The sequence below is a fragment of the Excalfactoria chinensis genome, chromosome 8 (assembly GCF_039878825.1).
Source record: "Excalfactoria chinensis isolate bCotChi1 chromosome 8, bCotChi1.hap2, whole genome shotgun sequence".
In the NCBI taxonomy this organism is placed as follows: Eukaryota; Metazoa; Chordata; class Aves; order Galliformes; family Phasianidae; genus Excalfactoria; species Excalfactoria chinensis.
In genome coordinates, this window is record NC_092832.1 from 27,096,364 (window position 1) to 27,108,785 (window position 12,422).

Genomic DNA, 12,422 nt, shown 5'->3' on the forward strand with positions numbered 1-12,422 from the left:
CCCCATTTCCTGATGGCTGCTGCCATTGTTCCACGGGGATAATGGGAACAGGGGCAGCTCGTGGTGGGAATGGGGAGCTCTGATTCATAATTTGTCAGCCCACAGTGTTTACAGTACTTAGGGTGGGAAAAATACCTGTTCACAGAACTGATCCTCGGTAGGCTTTGCTTTCTACTTACTGCTATTGCTTAGTAACAGCTCTATTTTTAAATGGTAAGAGGGTATTAGGGAAAAAAAAAAAAGAAGAAAAAAAGAATGTGCTGAAAGTTCCCTCCATCTCCAGCCTTGCAGCAGCAAGGCATTAAACACTGCGAGGTGCAGGTGGTGAGCTGTGACTGCCCCGTGGTCACAGAACAGGGGCTGAGTCGGGGCAGAAATGGATGAGAAATCAGCCAAAGCTGTGCCCCCATCTCTGAGAGCTCACAGCGGAATGGCACAAGTGGGTGGCACCGTTTTGCTTTCTTTTCTCACTTGCAACTCATTGACATCTTTAAGGGACATAAATGTGCAGGGCCAGAAAGAAGCCAGGGCTGCTGAAGAGCCAGGGTTTCTGCTAACAAGTCTCTAAAGACCTTTGCCATCATCACCTGTTGCTGTGGTATTAGCAATTGTAATGTATTTGTGTATTCTCCTCACTTAAGGGAGCATCTCATGGTATAAGGGATGAGGTTCCTGGTATTAAATGTGTGCAAAAAATCAATGATTGGTTACATACCAAAGTAAGGCTGAGGGGTCTGGTAACTGCAAAGCCACTCTGTGTGTCTTTGTGACTGCTGTGAGCATCACTGCTGCTGCAGAATGGCTCCAGTAAGGCAGCATCAAAGCAGGGCAGCATGGTTTTAATCCCTAATTTGGGGTACAAGTGTCTGGAGGGGCCAGAGGGCATGAAGCAGGGCACAAGTGATGAGCGTGTGCGGGTGCTGCAGTGCCTGCAGCATGCTCTGACACACACTGCTGCAGGAAGCAGCTGCTGCAGCACAGGAGGGAGCCAGACTTGCTTCTGTGGCTCCATGTGCGCCCCGATGGAGGCACAGCGGGGAGGTGGCGGCCTCAGCTGTGCCTGTGGACATGGTGTGCGAGTAGGAGCCTCAGTGGCACGGCCATGCTGCATTCCCTGCATTAGCAGCGGAGCTGGCAGTGTCCTTCATCTGCTCCTCACACGGGTGGCTCTGGCAGGGAAGGTCATGCATGAATTGTGGCAAAACTGGATGAAATGACAGATTGGAGAGAGAGCTGCAATGAGGTTTGGGGAAAATGGCTGGAGATTTTGTACTGGATCCACCTGTGGAGCTCAGCTCTCTCCAGGTGGGATTAAAGCAGGGCAGATGGGCACGGCCAGGACACCGGCACCGGGATGTGTGTGGGGGTGGGGCACAGCTCAGGGCTTCTCGTCTCCAGCCCAGCCCCGTTCACCCTGCATGCAGCACAAGTTTGCTTTGTGCCTTACCTGTTACAATGTGATTTCTACTTTTTTGGTTGTTTGTTTTTCATAAAATCATGTAATTGTTTGATTTAGAAGGGACATTTACGAGTCCCTTTAGTCCAGCCAGTCCAGCTCTCTTACTGGCCTATTTTGGTGCAATTTGACCTATTTTGTGCAAGTCATCCCTGCAGCATGGCACAGGGGTGCAGACACCCAGTGTCACTCCAGCCCAACACCCAACCAAAGCTTGTCCCCTCGGCACCCCTCACTCCTCTGTCACTTTGCCCGGTGTTATTTTCCAAGGACTAAGAGACCTCAGAGCTCTCAGAGACTTTTCCTTCAAGCTGTCAGATAAGCACCATCTGCCTGCCGGGTGCTCTCGTGCACTGCCATGATGGGGGGATGGTGGTGGTGGTAGCAGAGGTGATGTCAGTGGCAGTATGGAAGTGTTGGCAGTGGTGATGATGGCAATGGTGGGATCAGTGGTGCTGACAGTGGCAGCTTTGGTGTTGGTGGCAGTGATGGTGGCAGTGACACACTCATCTCTGGGCCAGGCAGGGCCATTCCTGCCCCACCACGCTCCCAGCTCTGCTGTCTCCCCGGGACTCCCCAGAATCTCTGCTGAGGACAGCTCCTGTGGCAGCAGCTATTGGTGCCTTGCCAGGAACCAATCTCTGCCATGTCCCTGCCACCTTGGCAGCACCACAGTCTCCGTCCCATAGCCCACCGGCCTCTGCCAGCCTTGCTTTGCTTGCAGGGTTACCTAAAATTCAGCTTCAATCTGTACCACCGAGGCATACAACTCACCTGCTCTTCTCAGTCTTAGCATTAAAGCCCCCTGAAATGGAGACTGATGATTGTGGGATTGTGGAAAAGGATGCTCAAGGGGACTTGGCAAAACCAGGGGGAAAAAGTAGATTGGGAATTCTGCAGGGGAGGTTTGCAAAGCTGTGCAGTGCTGTCATTTATTAAATGGAAGGAGTTTTGTCATGAGTAACTGCTGCCTCTCTATATATTTCGGGCTCTTTAGAAATGAGAAGTAATAATCTTATTTCAGTGTTATCGGTCTTAAGCCCACGGTGGTGACACTGGTGAACCCAGGTCTGCACAAGGAGCACATACCCATTTCTAGGTAAATTTGCTGAAGGAATGCAGTTTTAACACTTGCATTTGGCAGAATGTGAATGAAAAGAAACATCAAAGGCTGCTTCTCTTCTTTGATATACTTCCATGGAAGGAATAAAACATTCCTTATCCCACCTTCCTGCTCGGGGCTGGCAGCTCCAGGGTGCTGCAGGCAGGGCTCCAGCTGGTGCCCTCTGGCCAGCAGTGCTGGATGGGGAGATGCAAACAGTGGAGACTCCTCCCAGATCCCTGCTGAAGTCAAACCTTTCCACACCCACTGCTAAAAGCAAGAGGTGCAGGCAGGCACAGCTTTTCCAGATCAGATCCCACCGTGGTGGTAACGGAGCAGCATGGGTGTCAGGTTGTCCCCTCTGAAGGGTTGTCCCCATGGCACAGACATGGGGCATTTGGTGCTGGGATGACCCCTGCGGTCCTCAGCCAGCTCCTGCTGAACACACCAAGGGAATGCAGCAGTACTGGGAGGACACAGTGAGGAAATCCTTTGCTGCCCAGGAGGGAACCCTGCAGCACCCACCTGGCCCAGCACGGTACCAGTGAGTGTTCAGGTTGGATATTAGAGGAAATCTCTTCTTCCAAAGAGCAGCCAGCACTGCACAGCTGCCCAGGGGCTGTTGGGGTCGCTGTCTCTGGGGTGTTCAGAGCAGTGGGGATGTGGCACTGAGGGATGTGGTTAGTGGGCGTGGTGGGATGGGTTGGAATTGGGCTTGGGGACCTTAGAGCTCTTTTCCTACCGTGACGATTCTGTGGTTCTTATGGGATGTGGAGAGGTGGCTGCAGCGCGATGCACCAGTTGCCACCTCTGCTTGGGAGAATTCAGTGCGTCCGAAGGACTGCTTGTTGAACACCTGAGGAGCTGCAGACTGACGGAGCAGCGTTCCAACCCACCCCGGCGGGCCGGCAGTGACGCGCGGCTCCGACAGCCGCACGTCGTCCCCCCTCTCCCGCGGGGACCCGGCTGCTCCCGGGGGCGGGGGACGGCCCCGACCCGCCGCAGGGCGCCCACGCGGAGTCTTGACATCACCCCCGCCGTTGCAGCCCGTCACGGCTCGGTCCGGCGGGGCGATGCCGACCTACGTCTCCGCTCCGCATCGCCGCTCCGCGGGGTGGGCGCGGCCGCGCAACGCCCCCGCCGCCGGGAGCCGCTCCGCCCCTTGCGCCGCTCCGCGGAGTGCAGCGCGGCCGCGCACCGGGACCCGCCCCAGCGCCGCCGCCTTTGTGCCCGGCGCCGCCCCACGGAGGAGGCGGATCCTGCGCGGCGGGGCCGGCGGGCGGCGAGCCCCGGGCGCGGGCAGCCCACGGCGGCGCCCCCGCAGGCTCCGCGCCCCCGGACCGCGGCGTGGAAGGCGCGCTCCCGGCTGCGGCGGTGAGTATCGGGGCGAGGAGCGGAGGGGATGGGGACGGGAGGGCGCGACCGAGTCCCGCGGGGAGCGGTGGGCGGTGGGCACGGCCCCGCCGCTTCTCGGACCCCATCGCTTTGCGGTGCGGGTTTCGTAGCCATCCCCCCGAGCTGCCGGCAGCGAGCTTGGCACGGCTCCTGGAAAATTCCGTGCCCTTGGCAGCTGCTGCATCTCGCTCCTGAAGCGTCGGGGGGACGTGGCGAGGCGCAGCGGTGCCTCCGAGGCACCTTTCGGTACCGTTCCAGAAAGCGTTTCCCATTCCCGTGTGGCTCGCACGCGACCGTCCGTCCTCCCGCACAATCCCGCCGTTGGTGGGAGGATGGCGGTGCTGGAAGTTCCAGCGGGGACCTCGGGACAACGGGAACGAGCTCGGAACCGCTCCCGGGAGGGTTCGGGGACCCTGCGGGCGCACAGCTGCAGGCGCAGCGTACTCCGGGGGAATGCCGTGCTGGGGAAGGGTGACGGCCGTGCTGGAAGCGCTGCTGGAAGTTCTCGATCGTGGGGAAATCGAGATGATGGGTGACCGGGCATTTCAAAACGCTCCGGCTCCGTCCGAACCCTTTGGTTTTGCTTCCACGCATCTGCGAATTTCGGCTAAACCCCAGCCACGTGCACCCTTGGTTTAACCTCGGGTGCTCTGAGTAAAAGCCGCCGTTAGGGCTGGGGGAGGCACGAAGCGTTTCCCTTCCCGGCGCCTTCGCCCTGCTCGGGGCGTGCAGGGATGCTCGCCATGGCAACCGGCGCATCGCTCCGGAGCGGGGCTGGAAGGCACGGCCTGCTTCGTGGAGCGCTGCTGCTGCTTCGGCTCTGAGCTGTGCGGGGCGATCGGCCGCTGGCCGCGCGTTTGTCTGTTCATGCAGCCCCGGTGACCAAAGCTTTCCTCATTTTCCAATAGCTGGTACTTGAAAAGCAGCATTAATTCGGTAGTCCTGCAATGAAATGTTTCGATGAGCCGTTCTGGCTTGATGTCCCCGTGATCACTGTGCAGGTGATTGATGTGTACTGCTGGTTTTCAGTATTTTTTTCTTTTTAGAGAAGCTTTTTTGACTTTTTTTCTTATTTCTTTCTTTTCATTTGATGAATTCTACAAAGAGCAGCGGCTGTGCATGAAGCTCCTGCAGCTCCTGGGGCAGAGGTGTCCAAATGGCCACAGCTGGGGCTGCTGTGTGGCTGCTGGCTCTGTGTGTGTGTGTGCGGCATTGCAGGTGGATGCCCCAAGGAGGGACTGTGAGAGCTCCTGGGCAAAGGCCTGGACCCTTGGTCCTATGGGAATTTAGAAATGCTCCTCAGCCACTGAAAAAAAGATGGTTACCAGTGGTAGCTGCTTACCTAGTGGGGCCTGAATGGAAGGTTGGCCATCATAGGATGAGAGCTGATGGCCTCGTGCTGTGCCAGGGGGTCAGCTTGGATATATGGGGAAATCTCTTCTCCAGAGAGCAGTCAGTGCTGCACAGCTGCCCAGGGATGGGGGGGTCGCATCCCCAGGGTTGTTCCGGACCTGTGGGGATGTGGCACTGAGGGATGTGGGCAGTGGTGTTGGGGGATGGGCTGCAATGGGCCTGGGGATCTTTGTGGGCTTTTCCAACCTCAGTGATTCTATGGTTATCCCTGGAATATTTCATGCTGTTAGAGTCACAAAGCTTCAGATTAATGAGCAATGAGTACCCCCCAAGGTATTCGTATCTGTGCAGAGCTGCGCTGTTCTCAGACGTACCAGCACCACACAGCAGAGCATGGGGGCTTCCCCAAAAACCCAGAGGATGGAGGTTGAGGGCATGGCAGCTGTGTGGGGTGGCCCCAGAGATGTGTGGGGCAGCAGCAGGGGGTGGTGAAGCGCCCAGCAATAAGGTGCAGGGCTGCGTCGGCCCCATCCACGGCAACAGCAGTGGAATGGGGACTGTCCCATGTGCAGCTTCATCAGTGGCCATGGGAGATGTGAGCTGAGCACCCAACTGCTGTACCAAGCCCTATTTAAGGATTTGCAAGAGCCACCGTGTGTCTTTGGTTTTCATCTCAGCTCTCTCTAATTTTAGCATGGTTTCCGTAGGCTTTAATTTGCCGGCGCGGCAGATTGCATCAAATCCCAGCAAAAGTCCTTCAGAACTGTGAGCTTCTTGTCAGAGCTTGCTTTTATTTATTTGATTTTTTTCTTTTCCCTGGGATTGCAGCGATTTGTTGCTGGCAGATAAATCCTGCGTGTTCTGCTGTGCATCTTCATGGGCAGATACCTGCCTTGCAGCAGATCAAAAGCAATATTCAGCTGTGGGAGCTCTGGCTTAGTGGAGGGAAATGCTGTTTTCTTCCAAATGTTTTGCTGGGGGAGAAGAAATAGAAATGAGAACTGGTGCAGAGAAATCCAAGCATGTGAATTTGTTGCTTGAGCAGCACAGGAGATGGGGTGATGGGCAGAAAGAAGCGCACTGTGCGTTATCTGGATGAGGTGCAGTGGTGCAGGTTATTTGGGTGCACTGCCTGGCTGCTCCTTCAGTGATGTGCTTGGGATGCAAAGAGGTGCTCATGAAACCTTCTGTACCGCCCTTATTGCTGAAGTTGGTTGCCGGTGAGATATGGGATGCTCTATAAATAGAGCAGTCAATAGCGATAGGTTGCAGGTTCTTCCTTTTTCCTTCCTTCCTTCCTTCCTCTTCCCTTTTCATGCAGGCTACAGGATCCCTGGGATCTCTCAGTCCCTCCTTCTTGCTCCTCCCATGTCACTTTGTCCTCAAATATAAAAAGCCCCATTCTGACACCATCTGTTTTGTTCCCAGCACCAGGCTGCCATCTTCCCATTGCTGATCTCTGTGTGGGACCACCAGGGGCTGCCCTCTATCCCCATGGACTCTTGGCCAGACACACAGGGTGCAGCCCAGCACCTTCCCCTTGGTGTCTCTGTGCTGGAGGTGTGCTCTGCGTGGTGACCAGGTCTTGGTGCCCTCAGCTTAGCTTTGCCTTGGCCATGAGCTCTGCTGATCCGTGGTGCGTGTCAGGCATCCCCACCTCCTGGCACACTGAAGCCTGAGCTGTTGTTACAATAAAAATTCTGAAATTTCGAAGCCTGAGCACTAAATTGGTGGCTTTCAGCAGTTCTCTAATTATGTGAGACATTTTTCGTGCTTAACAAATGGTTCTTATTCTTGCCAGCACTTCAACCTGGTGTTCTAGGACTTGTGGGTGTCAGGGAACAGAACATATTTCTGTGTCTGTGAATATGATCCCACACGTTGTCTTAAGTGGGAAAATGTTCACAGCCCTTATATGGTGAGGGAATTTTTTCTAAGCCCATCAGTGCCTTCTCCTGCAGCAGCAATGCAGTTCTGTCCTCAGTGCTGTGCTGGCTGGGGCTGATGGTGATCTCAAGGTACCAAGTGCCTCGTCCTTCCTGGCTGAAGTATCACCATAGAACCATAGAATGGCCTAGATCTGATCAGGCCTTAAAGATCATTCAGTTCTAACAACATGCCTTGGGCATCGGGCTGCCCAGGTCCCCATCCAGCTTGGTTCTGAACACCCCCAGGGATGGCGCAGTCCGTTGTATCTCGTGGTGTAACCTGCTCCGTGGTCTTGCAGCCCACACAGAAAGTCTTGCTAAGGATGGTTGGTGCTTCCTGACCCAATAAAGAAGGACCTGAGGGCAGGGGGGTGCAGCGTGTGTTCACCTGACACTGTGTCCCACTGTGCTCTTCCTGGTGCTGGGATGTTGGTGTGACAGCACGGTGATGCGCGTCTGCGGTGTGCTGGGGTCTGTTGCTTTGTGTCTGTAAAACCAGCGGGCCAACCCAGCGCCATGTGATGGTCTGCATGGATGCTGCAGGCAGAATGGTGACAAACTCAAGATGAGAAAGAAGGGATGAGGAGTTCTTCAGGAAGGTGGAAGAATGGAGCCATCTTCAAGGAGGCTTTGGGGGGAAAATGCTCACCTTTGCTTTCTGCATTCCCACCCGGTGGTGAAACATCCCCCAGAATGTTTTTTGAAGTGAAGGCTTTGTGCTGGTTGTGGCTATAGGGAGAAGGAAGAGTTGGCTTCACCCCTGTTGGCTGCTGGGGCTGAGTGAGAAGGAAGGCATGGCCCACGTGGATCTGTGGGGGTCTGCAGCTCCATGTTGTCACAGTACCCTATGGACAGCCTGTGGGACCAGCCCTTCCCAAAGGTCAGTTCAGTCTGGGTGTTGCAGACGTGCCGTGGGGATGGATGGGTGGATGGATGCATTTGTTGTCTAGTGGATCAGAACAGTCAAGATCCTGTGCACAGTTGTTGCAGTACGGAGGTAGTTAGGGTCAATGCTAACAACATTCCAAGGTTTAGCGGTTTCTTGACAGAGCTTAATTGGAGTAAAACTGGATTTGCTGCACAAGCAAATGTTTTGGCGTTGAGGTGGGCTTTACCTGTCAAGACGAGTGGGTCGGGGATGCCATCACCTGAGATTTCTGGTACCTTCTTGGTGTGACAGCTGGCAGGTCCATCTCCTGCTTTCTGACTGGGAGGAGCAATGGCAATTTGGAGATGGAGCTCAATGCTGATGTTTTCAAACAACTGTTTTTCCCTGGTACATATCAGTAACAGTATGTAGGTGAGGTGCAAGCAAATAGATACACGGTATTTGCAGCCACCTACTGATAGGGGTGAGCGGTCCAGCAGGATTGTGCTTTGGGAACCAAGTGCAGAACGTTTGCTCGTGTTCTCCTTAGAGGACAAAGTGACTGCCACGAGGTGAGGTGGGCCTGACCCAGGCAGGGGCTCACTGTGTGTGCTGCCCTGGTAGGAGCCATGGAGCTGACAGCAGCAAGGTCCAACGCGCAGCTCCCGTTTCCTTTCCCATTCCCCTTCCAGCTCCTCTCCAAACATGCACATATTTGCAAGAATTTCCCTCAGTGCCTTCAAATGTGGTTTCCTTTATTCATTATTCCAGGGCTGCAGAAGCTGCTGCAGTATTTTTCAAAGTACTGGAGATTTTATTTTTTTCCTAGGAAAGCCACATTTTGGGACTCCTGTGAAGTGTGTGTGAGAGGCATGCTAAGAAACGAGCACTGAGACACTTACCTGCACGAGCACATCAGCTCATGAGTCCATGCACAGAAACCCATCCACAGCAGGTATTTCTGTGCACTCTGCAGGGCTGACTGGTGTGTGAGCCTCCATCCTGCCGGGGAAAGGCACTCTTGGTGATGGCATGTCATTAACACTCCGCTGCTGAATGATCATTTCCATTTATGATAGCAATGCTATGTTAGCTTTGACAAGTTAGGAGTTAAGGCAGTGGAAGTGCCCGCTGCAGCAAAGGGCTGCTGGCATTCCTCAGTCACTGCTGCTATTTTTGAGTGGGCAGACTTAGCACAAAGAGGTGTAATGCAAAGTGTCGTGTCCCATTTAGCCCTCATCTGAGACATCTTAGTTTTGGAGAGTCTCTCTCTGTATTTCTTGATTAATTATCCATGGAAGGATGGGAAAATATTTGGATTTCTCCTTTGCTTCCACCCTGCTCCCTCCCCAGCCCTTCACTTTAACTGCACACAGCAGAGAAAGGGCTTCCTGCACAGGTGAGAGCCTGCCCTGCCTGTGCAGCCTGCGCCATGCGGTAACTCAAAGCGCTGCTGAACTTACGGCCAATCTGCAGCACATGGAGCCAAATGGGATTGCACTGCTTGGAGCCAGGCTTGGCTCTGCTCCACCGCTGTCTTTAGGAATGCTGATGCCTTGTTCAGAGTATGGCAAGTTAGCATGCTCCTGGGGGTTCTTTGTTGCGTTCTGTGGTGATGTTTTGGTAGGTTCTGTTGCTGTTGTGCTGTTGTGTTTTGACCACTTTCAATATTGCCGATAGTCTGTTAGCAGAAGGGCTCTTCTGTGGCTGTTCTTCTCACTGCTGCCAGCCTGGCTCTGCCTGGAGCTGCCTTACCTGGGGAATGGTGTGAGCAGGGCTGGAGCTGTGCAGGACTTGCGCCTTCTTCTGTGTGAACTCTGAGCTCACCCCTGCCCTGTGGCTCCGGTAGATCTGTGCTGTTCCCTCCCTCTGCTGTGACCCACTTAGTTGCTTCTCACTTGGAAGTGATACTCTTGCCTGTCCTAGCCCTATTTTGAGCATGTTCCTCATCTAGTGTGTCCTTTCCTTTCACTTCAATGAGGGGATCATTTTTTATAGCTCTAGAATAGGTGTGGGAAACCTGGAAGAGAAATACGGTGTGTCCTGGCTGAAATATTCTGCATATTTCTGGTCCGTTAGTCTGAATGTTCCGACTTTGTCGGCATGGGGTGAGCAGCATGAAAAAAGCATGGCTGGTATTAATAGAAATCTCAGATTAGAGAATAGGTCGAGTTAGTTCCTGGTAAGAAATGCACGGCCGAGGTGTAGTGCCCTTTGAGAGGGAAGTTCATGGCGGATAGAAAGTGAAAAGAGGAATCGTTGTCTTTCTAATGAGCTGGTAAGTCTGAATGTTAAATCACCTCAAGGAGCCACCTCTCAGCTTTCATTCCTCCCTCTGCCTTCCAGCAGGGGACTTGCTGCTGCCTTTTGTTACGGTGCAGGAAAGATGCCACAGCACTGAGTGCAAAAGCTGTGCTTGGCCCTTGTCTCCAGCACACAGCCTGCGTGGATTTTTGTGTGTAAACTCATACATGTGTGTAGAATATAGAACGTATCCAGAAACATTTGATTGTAGAGATTGCTCTGTGATTATCTTCCATTCCTGAGCTCCTTCAAGCAGCAAGCAGGACTCAGAGCAGTGAGGAGCTGCTGTGCGTTTCAATACCTTCCAGCACGTGGCAGTGGCAGGACTACGTTTGCCCCTCTGGGTGTTGGTTCCCTCTGACAGCAGTGTGCTGGAACAGATGGACCTGGGAATGGGGTGGGCAGCTGGCACTGAGGGCTGTGTGTGTGCACTGAGGGCCGTGTGTGCACTGAGGGCCGTGTGTGCACTGAGGGCCGTGTGTGCACTCCCCCACCCTCAGGCTGCAGGCGCTGCGTGGAGTCTGGTCGTGGAACAAACAGCGCAGCGAAGGTACCTGGGAGCTGAGTGCTGAGCTCCTCCAAGGCAGCAGGGAATCGGTGTTCCTTGTCACTTCAGGCAAGACATGAAGCAGCACAGGTGGGTCTTCTGGGGCTGCATCCATTCGTGTGTGTGGTTCTTTGGAAGGCTGCATGGTCACAATTTCTGCATTATCTGCATCCTTTTTTTACAGGGAGTGCAGTGCTGGAGGTAGGGAGGACGTTTTTAGTCAGACCAGCTAGCACGGATGCCTAAGCAGATCTTCTCGGGTCTTTTCCTGACCTGCTCTTTGGTTCTTTGTCTCATGGAGAAGGTCGCACATCAGCAAACGTCGGGTCCCCAGCAGACATTTCCTGGGTAATAACTGCTCCCTGATAACTGTTCTCCTCTGGAGGCTGTCAGGACAAGGTGGGAAGAAACAGTTTTCTGCCTGTGGTACTCATGTCTGCTGCTCTCCCATTTTGAAGCCATCTTGGGGTGGCCATCCCATCAGGCTCGAGATTTCTCCCACCCTCCTTTCAATCCAGGTGCATTTGGCAGAGATGTGTAAGTGTGCAGCTCCTCCTGCAACGGGGTGGGGAGAGCCCCATGCCCTCGGACAGGGGTGGGTGAGGGACAGGCTTGGGGCAGAATGGTTACAACATGAGGTGTTCCATAGGAGCACAGAGCCCTGCAGGGGTCTGGCTGTCTCAGTATACTGACGTTAACGTGTCCCTTGAACAAGGATGAGGAAGCTGAGAGCTCTGTGCTTTCTTTTTCCTTTGCTCTGCCTCTCATGCTTCCCTCTGCTGTGTGGTCATAGCTGAGGGCCAGCAGGTGCCGTGCCCTGGTGCTGGGGGTGGAGGGGCCTTTGGGGCTGCAGGAGTCCACTGTGTCCCACAGTGCTGTCCCAGGAGGGTGCTTGGAAGCCATGTGCTGGGGAAAGCTGTGGATGTTGGGGCAATTTCCCTTGTTTTCAGATGAGAACTGTGATTTAGTATGATTACTTGTTTCCTAATAAATTGCGTGGAGCTCATCTCAGCATCAAAACACATTAAGCTTTTTTCTCTGATGTCCATTAGACAGGCTAATTTAATTCATTTTAGGAAGGAGCTTATGACCAGATGCACGAGATGTGGCTCCAAGATATCATGGAGCTTGTTTTGCCCTATGGATTTACCGAGAAGGTCAAATCCTGCTTGTTTCTCATCCTCAGTCCCCCTGGGGGGGTTGGACTCGATGATCTCTTGAGGTTCCTTCCAACCCCTGTGGTTCTGTGGTTCATCATTTAGCTGAAGTCAGGAGAGCTCCAGAGATATGAATGAAAGTGATCTCGTGATATTAGAGCAGTGTGGGAGTGAAGGTGGGCGCACATGAGTGAACCTGCCTGAGAAGGACATCCACCCGTGTGTGTCACAGTCATAGAGTCACTGAGGCTGGAAAAGCCCTCCAAGATCCCCCAGCCCACCCACACCATGTCCACTGCCCACATCCCTCAG

The 12,422-nt window shown here is 54.0% G+C and overlaps 1 protein-coding gene across 17 annotated transcripts in view; it reads left to right on the forward strand.

The window, feature by feature from the left end:
* LRRC7 (leucine rich repeat containing 7) overlaps positions 1 to 12,422 on the forward strand; it is a 169,537-nt gene that overhangs the window by 47,006 nt on the left and 110,109 nt on the right. For 2 of the 17 annotated variants that reach the window (XM_072343214.1, XM_072343225.1), the window contains exon 1: positions 3,812 to 3,932. The exons of the other annotated variants lie outside the window; for them this stretch is intronic. The gene's annotated coding sequence lies outside the window, so the exon portion shown is untranslated. Of the gene's footprint in view, positions 1 to 3,811; positions 3,933 to 12,422 lie in introns of those variants that run through there. 17 annotated transcript variants of the gene reach the window in all.